Consider the following 13,732-nt stretch of genomic DNA (forward strand, 5'->3'; position numbering starts at 1 on the left):
CAGCGGATCTTGACTAGAGCACTAGTCAAGCAGGAAGCAGGAGCAGGAAGGCCTTCCATTAGAAACGGCTCATTAGGAGAAAGCCTATCCTGCCCTCCAAGCGCGGGCGGCCCATGATGAACAGAGACTGTCTATGGTTTTAGAGCTTTATTATAGAAAGGCACGGAAAAAAGGAGAGAAAGGAAAGAGAGGGAGAGAGAGAGAGAGAGAGAGAGAGAGAGAGAGAGAGAGAGAGAGAGAGAGAGAGAGAGGATAGTTAGAAAATTCCTCAACAAAATATTGGCCAAATAAATCCAGTAGTCCTTTGAAAGGATGCTATACCACAATCAAGTGATGCTCGTCATTGGTACTCAATGAGTTGGTGTGAAAAGTAAAGGCGTAATTCAGCACGTTGAACGAATGAAGAAGAGAGACCCTCTGATCACACTAAATATGAAGAAAACTTTTGAAAAGTCCTATATCCTCCTGTGGCGGGTAAAAATCTTTCTAAAACTGTCCAGTATAAATTTAATATCCTTCAACACAATGGTCAGATATGGCAAATTCATAGTTAATATTAAAACGAAAGAATAAGCTATATAGACAACAAAGCGTTAATATCCCACATAAATATGGAGTTCAAGTTAATAGAAGAAAGAGAGAGAAAACACTTTTTAAAAAGAGGGGTTATTTGCATTACAGAAAGTGTGTGAAGGGACTGCCTACAGTGTTCTGACAGACTGAAAACAGCAAACATGGCTGGACTGGCAATCCACACTCTGTCAGAACTTCAGACACACAAAACCACACACAGACACAGTGACCTCAAAAGCACCAAGGATGGGTTGTAGTGTGCCACATAGAAAGTTAAGAGAGAATGGGAAAAGTGATCTCTGGACACAGAAACCCTTATCACCTGGAAGACATACTTGCTTGTCTGAATTTGGGAGACTAGCATCCTTGGCACTCTGCATCCACCTCCCCCAGCCATGTACATTAGTGGAGACTGATTTAAAATGGGATATGAAGAGTGAATGGACAAATCTTCCCAAATGGGAAGAAATACTAAGAGCGTTATACACTTTTTATTAAACATTTTATTGCATATTTTAATTATTTAATTAGTATTTATATTTTTCTGTTTTAACAGCTCAGTGGTTATGTTTCAATTTGTATCCTTTGTAACTAACTGTTTTTGAGATTTTTATGTTGTTTTATGGCTACGTTTTGTGCATGTAGTGTCCACAGGGACCAGAAGAGGGCATTAGAGTCCCCTAGGACTGTATTTTAGACAGCTGTTATCTGCCATATAGCTGTTAGGGATTGAACACAGGTCCTCTGTAAGAGCAGCCAGTGTTCTTAACCACTGAGCCATCTCTTCACCTCCTACAGTTCATTGTAAACACTTGTATCTGATATTTCTTTCTTTAAACTTAACACACAACATTTTCTCTACTGCTTTTCACCTCTATTCCACACATTTCCTCCTTATTCCTCACTCCTGTTTCTCCTTTTGTATTCCTTCTCTACTTCACTAATTAAAAGTGATACACCTGATGCTAAAACATTAAAAACCATAAACTACAACTTTACAATGAATTCACTATTTCCAAGCCTTACTGGAGGCACAGTGTTGTCTACTGCAATTAACACTGGAGCTGCTGTCAGTCCATATATTTGTTTCTGGAGTTAGCTTCTCTCTGGATCACAATCCTAGTGAAAGATATCTTACCAGAACTACTCACATAAAATAGAATGAACAGAACCAAATGGAAAAGAAAGAAAATAAAATGGATGACACATCCTTGCCAAAAAATGCAGAAAGTACAGTACGTGTTGAATCTGCTTTTGTTGTTTGTATGTATATGATATTAGGGCTTATCACTTGGTACTAGAGAACCAATCAAAGGCTCATCCTTGGGAGGGACAAATTTCTCCTCTCTCAGCAGTCATTAATTGCTCATAGCTCTTTATCTAGAACTAGGACCCCCACTCCTGTGAGATTTATACCTTTCAGCCTTAGCATGTCTATTGATATTATTATTATTATTAATTATTATTATTAATTATTATTATTATTTAGGCCTTGTTTAGACAGCCATTTCTAGAGGTGTGTGTGTGTGTGTGTGTGTGTGTGTGTGTGTGTGTGTGTGTGTGTGTATAAAATAATCAAGGAAAACTAGGTCATAAATTTGAGATGTTTTGGTAGAGAGACATAGAAGAGTTGGAGGGAGGGGCATAGGAGGAGGAGCTAGAGAGAGGAAAGGGAGGGGAGTAATAAAATTATATTTTAATTACAATATACTTTAAGATACATGAAACACAACAAAGAACACACAAACACATGAACATGAAACAATAGTTGTACTGAGTAATTTTATGTCACATTGACACTAGCTAGGATCATTTGGAAGAGGGAATGTTATTTGGGAAAAATGGCTTGACCAGATTGGCTTATGGACAGCCCTGTGGTACATTTTCTTGACTGATGGTTGTTACGGGAAGGACGAGCTCATGGAGTGGGTGGCATGCCAGCCCTGGGCTGATGGTTCTAGCTTCTATAGGAAAACAGGCTGAGCAAGCTCTGAGGAGCACAGCAATAAACAGCATTCCTCCATGGCCTCTACATCAACTCCTTTGTTCAGGTTACTGTCCTGAATTCCTGACCTAACTCCTTTATAGAGGAATATAAACAGAAATTCCTTTATAGAGGAATATAAACAGAAATAATCACTTTGTTCCCCAGGTTTCTTTTGGTCATGGTGTTTCCTCACAGCAATAGAACACTAAGACAACTAAAATCACAATCCAGTATGACACCTCTGAATTTCACAATTTCTCAAAATCAGAAAAGACAGATAGCTGAACTGTTAAATGTGATTTCTATAGAGAGGTCTCAAAGAAGCAGATAAATGAAATAAGAAAAATCAATTCTATACCAAATAGAGTCTAAAGAGTCAGCCAAAAATCTCTTAAAGCTGATAAACACTTCCAGTAAAGTGGGCAGATGCAAAATTAGTAGCCTTCTTATATACAAATGACAGGCACTGTGAAAAAATAAATGAAAAATTGCATATAAGGCCCTGGAAGATGAGCCCTTAGTTCTCTTTCCCATCTTGCAAGATGACAGGTAAAAAAAAGTGGAAAACCCTGCTGATACAAAGGAGAGGAAACCTGCCTGCAGCCAAGAAGGCTGGTGGTGATGCTGCTTCCGCTGATGCCCTGGCCACTAGAGCAACCAAAAAGGGTGACCCTAAAGTTAAAAGGCCCAGGAAGGGGAAGTTCCTTTACAGCCAAAACCCTGTCCTGGATAGAGGAACAGCAGCTAATCTCTATCCTGCTATGTGTTCAATAAAGGACTTGTACAAAAGGAAATACTCAGCTGTCAAGTCCAAGGGTGAAAAGAAGAAAAACGAGAAGGTCGTTGCTACTGTCATAAGGACAATTTATGGAGACAAGAATGGTGGTATTGGGGTAGTGAAGCTACAGTAAATGAAGATGTGCCTCAGAAGCTGCTATGTCATGGCAAAACGCCCTTCATTCAACACGTGAGACAGCTGTGTACAACAGCACTCCTGAGACTGTCCTGATCAATGTCACTGGATGACACATGAGGCAGCTTGGCAGAGGTGACTTGTGACTGGACCTTTTGCCTGCAACCTAGTTCCTCTGTGCAGAACACACCAAATGTCTGTCATTATCAACTCTATAAAAATTAATATCAGCAAGGTTTAAATCCCCAAGCCCCCGACTGATGCTTACTTCAAGATGAAGCAGCTGTGCAAACCCAGGCACCAGGAGGGCAAGATATTTGACATGGAGAAGGAGAAATATGAGATTATAGAACAGTGCAAGACTAATCACAGAACTTTGGACTCACAGATTTTGCCAAAGATCAGAGCTATTCCTCAGCTCCAGCACTACCTGTGATCTCAGTTCTTCCCAACAGATGGGATGTATCCTCACAAACTGGTATGTTCCAAATTGCTAACAACCTAATTAAACAGCATGGGAAAAAACCAAACCCAAGGAAATGATCCCATTCACAAAAGCCAGAAAAATAAAATAAAATACTAAGAAATAAGCCTGATCAAGTATGTGAAAGATCTCTACAATGAAAAGGTCCTAACACTGAAGAATGAAGTTGAGGAAGACACTAGCATGTAGGAAGATCTACCATGCTTTTGGATTGGAAAAATTTATGTTATGAAACAATGGCCAGTCAACTCAAAGGAATCCACAAATTTAATACAATCCTGATCAAAATTCTGGGACAATTATTCAGAGAAATAGAATAATCTTAAAATGTAAAGGGAAGCACAAAAGATGAAGAGAAACCAAAGCAATCTTGAACAAAGGGCTAATGTGGTACTAGTCATCATAACTGACTTCAAGTTGCTTCACAGAGCCAAATCAATAGAACTAGCCTGGTACTGGTATAAAAACAGATACACTGATGAGTGGGATACAATGAAGACCTGTATGTAATCCTATGCTCTCATTGGTACCTGAGTTTTGAGAAAGAGACCAAAACACATGTTGAAGAAAAGACAGCATTTTCAACAAATAGCACTGGGAAAACTGAATGGCTGCATGGAAAAGAATGACTCTTGATATGTATCTCTCATACTGCATAAAACTCAACTCAACTTCAGATCGATCAAGGACTTCAACGTAAGACCAGTACTTTAAAAACTGTTAAAGGAAAATGTGTAGAGTGTACTTCATTCAACACATGTTTACAGGATAAGACTTCCAGAAAAGTGATCTGGAACCCTAGAAGGTAGGAGAAAATCCGACAAACGACATTTTATGAAATTAAAAATCCTCTCTACACCAGAGGAAATCATAAATTGAATAAAGAGGTTATTCATAGAATGGGAAAAAAAATCTTTGCCTGCTGTACATCTGACAGAGAATTGGTATCTATTTATATGAAGAATCCAAGAAGCTAAACATCAACAAAATAAACAGCACAAAACACATAAAATTAAACAGAACTTTCAAAAGAAAATATAGAAAAGACTAGTAAATACTTTTTAAAAATGTTCATCATTCCTAGTTAACAGACTAATGAAAATTTAAACTAATTTAAGTTTATATCTCCTTATAATCAGGGTGGCCGTCAACAAGATTACAAGGACCACAAATGCTGGTGGGTAAAGTTGAGAGAAGAACCACTACATAAGCTGAGTCCACAATGGTCACAGGAGAGATCAAAACCCACTGTCATACAGACACCAGGTTAAACTCTGGGTGTTACAAATCAGAAATATTGAATCTGAGGCAGGGACTTATAGGGGAGTGGGGAGTTGGTAGGGGTAGGAAGGTGATATACAAGGTAGGGTTTGAGAGTGATTAGAATGTACTATATGGCTATAAAAAATTGACCAAGGACAAATTTAACCAATAAAAGTGCATAGTAAAGAAAGAATACTAAAATTTATAAGGAATAAACACCAATTTCCATACATCAGAAAGAAAATATCTGATGATGTCAGTATTCAAAGCCAGAGAATCATGGGATGATATATTTCACATTCTGAAATTAAGGAACTGTCAGCCAATCGTGTTGTGCCTGGCAAAATTATTATTACAAATGGAAAATGGAGGCATTTCATTAAAAGTATAAGTAAGGCAATGAGTGACAATTGTCAACATCATCACATATGTTCTTTAAAACCCTTATTCTGAGCCAAATATGAGTGATCAGTGGCCTGGAAGCATAGCCTCAGGCTTGACTAAATTCTACTCCAATATGGTAATAATTTTACTGAGTTTTAATAGAATAAAAGTCATAAATCACCATTCTTTTTAAAATACATTGGTAGAAACATTGCATCAGCAGGTCATAGACAACTTGGCTCTAGATGTCACATTCCAAACTTTCCAGTAATTTAAGCAATTTGTCCACTTTACAGAAAGTTCAGTAAAAGATGTTATTACCCTTTCCAAGAATGTTTACACAACCAAGCTAAGCAATGAAGACAATGATTAAAAGAATCCTTTTACTAGATAGACACAAAGAAAACTATATCCATCTGAGATAGGCGGCGACACAAGACCAAAATACAGTTTCACCAAAGTCCAACTTGGTGATGCCTCCAAGTTGCCTTGAATTACTGTTACTGATCACTGGCAATGTTTACTTCTGCATCTACTTTTGTGTCTGTGGCACAGTGTTCACTTCTGCATCCATGATTTTTCTCTGTCTGTGGCTGAGAAGGGGCCTAAAATGGGTTCGTCTGCCAAGGTACCTGTGCGATATGCCCCAGGCACAATTAAAAACCTTTAGTTTCCAGCTGAATGGTTTTTCTAGCTTGTCAAGTCTCATGGCATTTAGGGTCTTTCATTGTCTATTACTGCTTCAACCTGGAAGAGGAGGCAGAGGGAAGTAGAGCCTATAAACATCTGCTTGCTTCTTTATTACGAACTATTGACTGTGCAGAAACACTGCTCAGCTCCTACCCCAGAGCTTCTTGAGTCTCATTCCTCAGACCCCACTCTGTCCTTGTTGTGGGTGAGCCATATGGTCCAGAGTCTGTGCTGGTACACAGCCATGTGGCATTACAAGAATATCATCAGTAATAGACACACTAGCAGCAGCTTTTAAAAGAAGTGTTTCTCTCCTTCTTCATATGTCATTGCTCCAGCCTCTGGAATCCAACTCTATTCTTGTGACTTATCTTTACTGTGGCTCCATGTCATTTAATAAAGGTGCTTGTGATGGGTGTTAAGTTCTTGCTCAGCCACTTCCCACAGTGAGCAAAAGAGCCACAGTGGTGTAATTTGATACAGTCCTCAATGTTGGAATGGAATCATCTTTCCTGAAACTGTGCTTCTTCCTTATGTCCATCATATCTACAGAGGAATTCTAGAGCTGACTCACAATTTGGGGAAATGTGTGCTTGGCCTTCTTTTTAGGTTGTGCAGATTGGTGGCTCCCTGGATCAGATATTGCGTGGTAGTAAAATGTGCCTCTTAGAGAAGTCTCTGAGATGAGCAGTCAAGAGAGGGGAAAAAAAAAACAACCTCTTTCTCCTGCTTCTGACTGCAAAGACCACATGAAAAACAAAGTAAGATTATTCTCCAAAGATGATTGCTATAGGAACTAAACAAATGAAAAGACCCATAACAAGATGCTCTGAGGATGATCTCTGGCCAATGTCCTTCAGGTTAGCCCTTGTCCCCTTTGGCACTGAGTTCAGAAAGTGTTGTGACTCTCCTGCTCAGCATCCCTCTGAACGTTCCTCTCTAAATTTAGTCCTACAATTCATATGTTATAATGAATGTTTTTTAAAAAAAGAAATGTAAGTCACTTTTCATAGTCAACAATATAAAAAGATATTGTGTCAAAAGAACGATACTGTATAAAATTGCATTCATGGTATGGTTACAAAAAGCATAAATAAATTTTGGGTTGAGACTTGGGTTGCATTCTAATGAAAAATTCATTAAATATGAAAATGTTCCTCAAACAGAGAACCGAAACATAAATTATTAATGGTCCCAAAAATTGTGAATGTGAAATACTCAGACTATAATAGAAAATTGTGAAGTAAAATCTGGCATGATTTATGAAAGAAGTAGTCATTTATGGACACTGACTTGTGAGTTCTATGTTTGTGTATGCTGATTTGTGAGTTGTATGTTTGTGAATGATGACTCAGGAGTTACGTGTTTATGTACACTGACTTGTGAGTTATATAGTAGAGTTTGTGTCGCATGAGAAGTGATGAAGTAACAGCAAATGCACACGTGAATGCTTTGTCATGTTGGTTTTTTAAATTTTTCTTTCATTATTTTTTTAAGTTTAATAAAGAAATTATACTATTTTCTTCCACCTTTCCTCTCTCCAAAGCCTCCTATTGAACATAGAAAGGTCCACAGCATAAACATACATACACACACACACACACACACACACACACACACACGAACACACTCATTTAAAAGGAGAGTACCTGTAACAGGTGGCCTCTGCTTATTGTTATCATCATCATCGTCATCATCATCATATAGGGAAGGATTTTTCTCAGTTTAGCAGTCAAGAACTCACAGGCCACTGGAGCTTTCATAGACCAGGACAGGCTATATTGCCAGCAGCCATTTAGGAGAGATGAAAGGCTAGCAGGTGATCTTCCTGAATTTGTTCTACCACTGAGTGTGGACTATCATATATGAGCCCTTGTAGGCAAGGTTGAAGGGATAATGTATTCAGGTATTGATTCCTGTCATTGATATGCCTTTCTTATCTTTATAAAATTAATATTATATAATCCCTGGGCATGAGCCACCCTATTGGGCAGATTTTTCTGCAGATCAAATGTACTGCCTTGTACTGATGTTAGAGAAACATATTTCTTAATTCCTAATAATGATTCTATACGAATTCCTAAAATTGTACTGTAATTATTAAGCCTTTGAAAATAGTACTGCTATTAAAGCCCTCTCTGAAATGAAAACTGCAATTAAAACTTTGTCAGTCTTCATGTGTTATGAGTTAATTGCTTCTGAGATAGAAAGCAGGCATTTGGGCTAATATCCACTTATCAGTGAGTGCATGCTATGTGTGTTCTTTTGTTAGTGGGTCTTCTCACTCAGGATATTTTCTAACTCCATCCATTTGCCTACAAATTTTATGAATTCATTGTTCTTAATAGCTGAGTAGTACTCCATTGTATAAATGCATCACATTTTCTGTATCCATTCCTCTGAAGAAGGACATCTGGGTTCTTTCCAGCTTCTGGCTATTATAAATAAGGCTGCTATGAACATAGTATATATAGGAGCATCTTTTGGGTATATTCCCAGGAGAGATATTGTTGGATCCTCAAGTAATACTATGTCCAATTTTCTGACAAACTGCCAGACTGATTTCCAGAGTGGTTGTACCAGCTTGCAATCCCACCATCAATGGAGGAGTGTCCCTCTTTCTCCACATCCTTGCTAGCATCTGTTGTCACCTGAGTTTTTTATCTTAGCCATTCCGACTTGTGTCAGGTGGAATCTCATGGTTGTTTTGATTTGCATTTTCCTGATGACTAAGGATGTTGAACATTTCTCTAGGTGCTCTCAGTCATTTGGTATTCCTCAGTTGAAAATTCTTTGTTTATCTCTGTGCCCCATTTTTAATAGGGTTATTTGGTTTTCTGGAGTCTAACTTCTTGAGTTTTTTGTCTATATTGGATATTAGCCCTCTATTGGATGTAGGGTTGGTAAACATCTTTTCCCAATTTGTTGGTTGTTCTTTTGTCCTATTGACAGTGTTCTTTGCCTTACAGAAGCTTTGCAATTTTATGAGATCCCATTTGTCTATTGTTGATCTTGGAGCATAAAACATTGGTGTTCTGTTCAGGAAATTTTCTGTTATGCCCATGTGTTTGAGATACTTCCCCACTGTCTCTTCTATTAGTTTCAGTGTATCTGGTTTTATGTGGAGGTCATTGATCCACTTAGACTTCAGCTTTGAACAGGGATATAAGAATAGATCAATTTGCATTCTTCCCAAATGTACATTCTGCTGACCTCTCAAACTCTCAGAATGCCCAAGATAAAATTCACAGACCACATGAAGCTCAAGAAGAAGGAAGCCCAAAGTGTGGATGTTTCAGTCCCTCTTAGAAGGTGCAACAAAACACTCAAGAGAGGAAATATGGAGACAAAGTTAGTAACAGAGAGTGAAGGAAACGCCATCCAGAGACTGCCCCACCTGGAGAGTCATTCCATATACAGACACCAGACTCAGACAGTATTGTGGATGCCAAGAAGTGCTTGCTGACATAGTCTCAAATAGCTGTCTGTTGAGAGGCTCTGCCAGAGCCTGACCAATACAGGAGTGGATGCTCACAGACAACCATTGGACTGAACATGGGGTCTCCAAAGGAGGAGTTACAGAAAGGATTGAATGAGCTGAAGGGATTTACAACCCATAGGAAGAACAACAATATCAACAACCAGACCCCTCAGAGCCCCCAGGGACAACCAAAGTGTAACATGGAGGGACCCATGGCTCTAGCCATATATGTAGTAGAGGATGGCCTTGTCAGACATCAATAGGAGGAGAGGCCCTTGGTCCTAGGAAGGTTCAATGGCCCAGTGTAGGGGAATATCAGGGAGGGAAGGTGGGAATGGGTGGGTGGGTGCATGAGCACCTTCACAGCAGCAGGGGGGAGGATGAATGGGATAGGGGGTGTCTGGAGGGGAAACCCAGTAAGGGTATAGCATTTGAAATGTAAATAAATAAAATATCCAATAAAAAATGTACCAAAAAAGAACAAACAAGGCAATGTGGTATTTAAAAAAATAAATAAAATTTCCCAAAATAAAGGTTAAAAAAAAAACAAAAAAGGGGGGGGGGCAGGCATTTACAACTTAAAATACATTCTTAAGAGCTGTAAAACAATTAGCCAAAGTCATAAGAGGGAATGAATGTTTTATTGTAGGTGTAAGAATGGAAGATATAATATTGATTAGGTTTCTCTATATAAAGCCTCAATGCAAACTTAGACATAAAAATATAGTTTAGTTTTAGCCTCTCAATGACCATATGGAGCTAGTGACAGATAATCAGTGCCTAGCTAGATAACTAGTCTTAATGGAAACACATGTAAACATCTCTGTTGTAAACTTCTTATTCATTTTATGATGTGAGTTTATGTTGCGACTTTTAGTGAATTTTTGTAAAAACTATGTGGTCTATTCTACTTAAAAAGCTACAAAGACCTAGAAATGATGACATTAGGCAGGACAGAAGGAGAAAGCATAACACAGAATAAAGAAAGAGAATTTGAAACTAAGGCAGAAGAGAGACTGCAGAGCATAGCAAAATATAATAGAGATGAAGAGAGACAAAGAAGTTGCAGAGAGACTGGAAAGACCAGGTCAGCTTCTGTTTTAAGAAGGGAGGAATCGGTCTTTCCTTAATAGCAAGGCAGGGTTAGTCTTACTAAAGAAGATGAAGCTGTTTTGCTTACAGACTTGGGTTTACTTCATTTATTAATAAAAGTGTAGAAGCATTTTCTTTCTTTATATAATAAAGATTAGAGCTCATTTTTCATCTGGAATAAGTGAATTCTTGCTGCCCTAGTGCTTGGTCTTTTGCTCCATATGCATATATAAGCATGGATGTGTGTATATAAAGTATATAAATATGAGATAAGTAGCTTAACCCAACATGAGTGCATGAAGGTGTATGAATACTATGTGCATGAATGTGTGTATGTTTATGAATATTTGGTTCTGTAAAAGATTTTTCTTTTGCAAGCATGACTCTCTTAGATGAAATGCCCTACAGTAGGGAGTGGGAACTTATAGAGCCCACCTCCAACAGAAAGACAAGGCATCAAATGAGAGAGGAGGTTGCCATCCCACAGTCAAAACTCTGACCAATAATTATTCTTGTCTGAAAGAACTGCAGGGATAGAAATGGAGAGAAACCTGGGAAAATGAAGGTCCTGCAACAGGCTAAATGTGGGTTCCAGCTCAAGGGGAGGTTCCAAGTCCTGACAGTATTACTGAGGCTATGGAGCACTCACAAAAGTGGCCCTAGCATGACCGTATTCCAGAAGATCCAAAAAGCAGCTGAAAGAGTCAGATGCAGATATCTGCACCCAACCAATTGACAAAAGCTGCTGTCCCCTTCGGTTGAATTAGGGAAAGGCTGAAAGAAGCTAAAGAGGAGGGTGACCCTGTAGGAAGACTAGCAGTCTCAATTTACCTGGATCCTGAGACCTCTCAATCACTGGGCCACCAAGCAGGCAGCATACAACAGCTGATATGAGGCCCCCAACACATACAGCAGAGGTCTGGGTTCAATCAGGGATGATGCACATAACCCACAAGAGACTGGAAGCCCCAGAAGGTTTAGAGGTTTAGAGTTTATTGCTCTAAACCTCCCTCCTTCTTGGCAATGCAGACAATGCTTCTGAGCAAAAAGCAAAGGAACCCTAGCAATTAATCCTTTACTTAACCCCGTGCTGCTAGGCAACAAGTGTTAATTCACCTAGAGGTCTACAGCTTCTGTCTTCAGAGTAACTCAGAATCAAGACAGGTAAAGGTTATTATAGAAAGCAACCTTAATCACTCCCAAGACAAAGTCTCCCCCCACCCCCAATGTTCTTTTCCCTCAACTACCTTCAAGAGAGAACCAGAGCTCTGGAGCTGGTCTCCAGCACTATATCTCAAACTGACAGCAAAACTTGCCAATATCCACATGATAGTAGCTTTGCAGTTATACAGCTAAGAAAGGAATCCATAGAGGCTTTATCCAACATTTCAAAAAAGCCCATAGAGGAGAGACCATGTGGAATAGAGTTTGATTCCATGCAAAGATCTGTGGTCAATTCATAAAGGTATGGAAAAGAGGCAAAGCCACAACAGAGACATCAGGGTGTTTAGATGCCAGCAGCATAAACTGTTTACTGGAGAGAGCAGTAGTGGAGCTGGCTTGCAAGAAAGAGCACATATACTACAGGACATAGACCTAGAGTAGTGGATCTACTCAAACTTGAGGGTTCCTGGATGCTGCACTTGGAGCTACAAGGTTTGGTGTTTGTCCTGCTTGGCCCTCACCTTTCTTTGGTCTGCTCATTCCTTGCTATATCCAGCTATTTCCTTCTTAAGTAGGAAAATATAACTCTATGCTACTATACGGTGGAGATGTTAAATTTATTAATTATTTATTTATCTATTTATTTATTTTTAATGAGATTGTCTTGCATAGAGAACTTAGGAAGCAACACCTGCTTCCAAGCACAGGGAATATGCTTGTCCTCTCAGTGAGTGCTGGGATGGGATGGGATCTATAACTGAAGTATCTTCCTTAGATGTAGGAGGGAGGGCACACTGGCCCTGCCTACCTTCACCAAGGCCATTTGGTTTCTGCATCAATAATCAGTGATGAAGTCTGGGAATTGCTAAAGAGAGGAAGGTATAATCACCTCCAAACCTGTGTTTCCACAAGAACCGTGGTACCCTGGAAAGTAAAGCAAAAAGGGACACAATAGTCTCATATTGAGTGTTACTTCATCACTAACCTAGATGCCATTCCTGTGGGGCACAATTTGAAAACCTTCACTTTATGCTAACTGCTGTCCCACAGTGCAATATTTGCCCATAGACAGTCTTTTAAAAAGCCTTTTATATACCAGTTTTTAATATATCTGCCTGTTATAAAATATTAAATGACTTGATTTGGTAACTCTGGGCATGTCATTATAGAGTAGACACTGCTTTAGAGAAGGCTGTGTCTCTAATCTCTGCTGCCCTGAACTTGGGCTCATACACAACCTCTCATTTGTCCCTCTTATTCTTGGAAGTGCTGAATTTGCAAACTCATTTCTGGATGAGAACTTTTAAAATCTTTATGCTGAGTTATGCTATTTCCATTTTAGAAAAAGAAAAGGCACATGTATCTAGGCATCCACTGGAAAGAGCACAAAATATGTGCTTATACTGTGTATAATACCTCCTGATATGTTTCTCTGATTATCTATTATACTTCATTTTTAAATGATATATCATATCTAATCCATTAATCCTACTCCAAAGATTTTTGTCTACAAAGCACTTTTCAAGTCTACCACCTCATCATGTTTCATTTACATTTTATTTTTATTAAAATATTTTTACACAAAATATTTTATAATATCCTTTAGCCTCCCGCCAAATCTTCCCAGATCCTACATGTAGTGGTTTGAATATGCTTGACCCATGGTAAGTGGCACTATTTTTTTTTAAATATTTTTATTAG

The 13,732-nt window shown here is 38.7% G+C and overlaps 1 protein-coding gene and 1 pseudogene across 2 annotated transcripts in view; both read left to right on the top strand.

Annotated features, from left to right (window-relative positions):
- Positions 1-5,228, top strand: part of LOC110297319 (large ribosomal subunit protein eL6 pseudogene) — a 48,435-nt pseudogene extending 43,207 nt beyond the window's left edge.
- Positions 1-13,732, top strand: part of Gabrg3 (gamma-aminobutyric acid type A receptor subunit gamma3) — a 657,289-nt gene that overhangs the window by 562,467 nt on the left and 81,090 nt on the right. The gene's annotated exons all lie outside the window — the stretch shown is intronic.

The sequence above is a fragment of the Mus caroli genome, unplaced genomic scaffold (assembly GCF_978045245.1).
Source record: "Mus caroli unplaced genomic scaffold, Mus_caroli_1 scaffold_8, whole genome shotgun sequence".
NCBI lineage: Eukaryota > Metazoa > Chordata > Mammalia > Rodentia > Muridae > Mus > Mus caroli.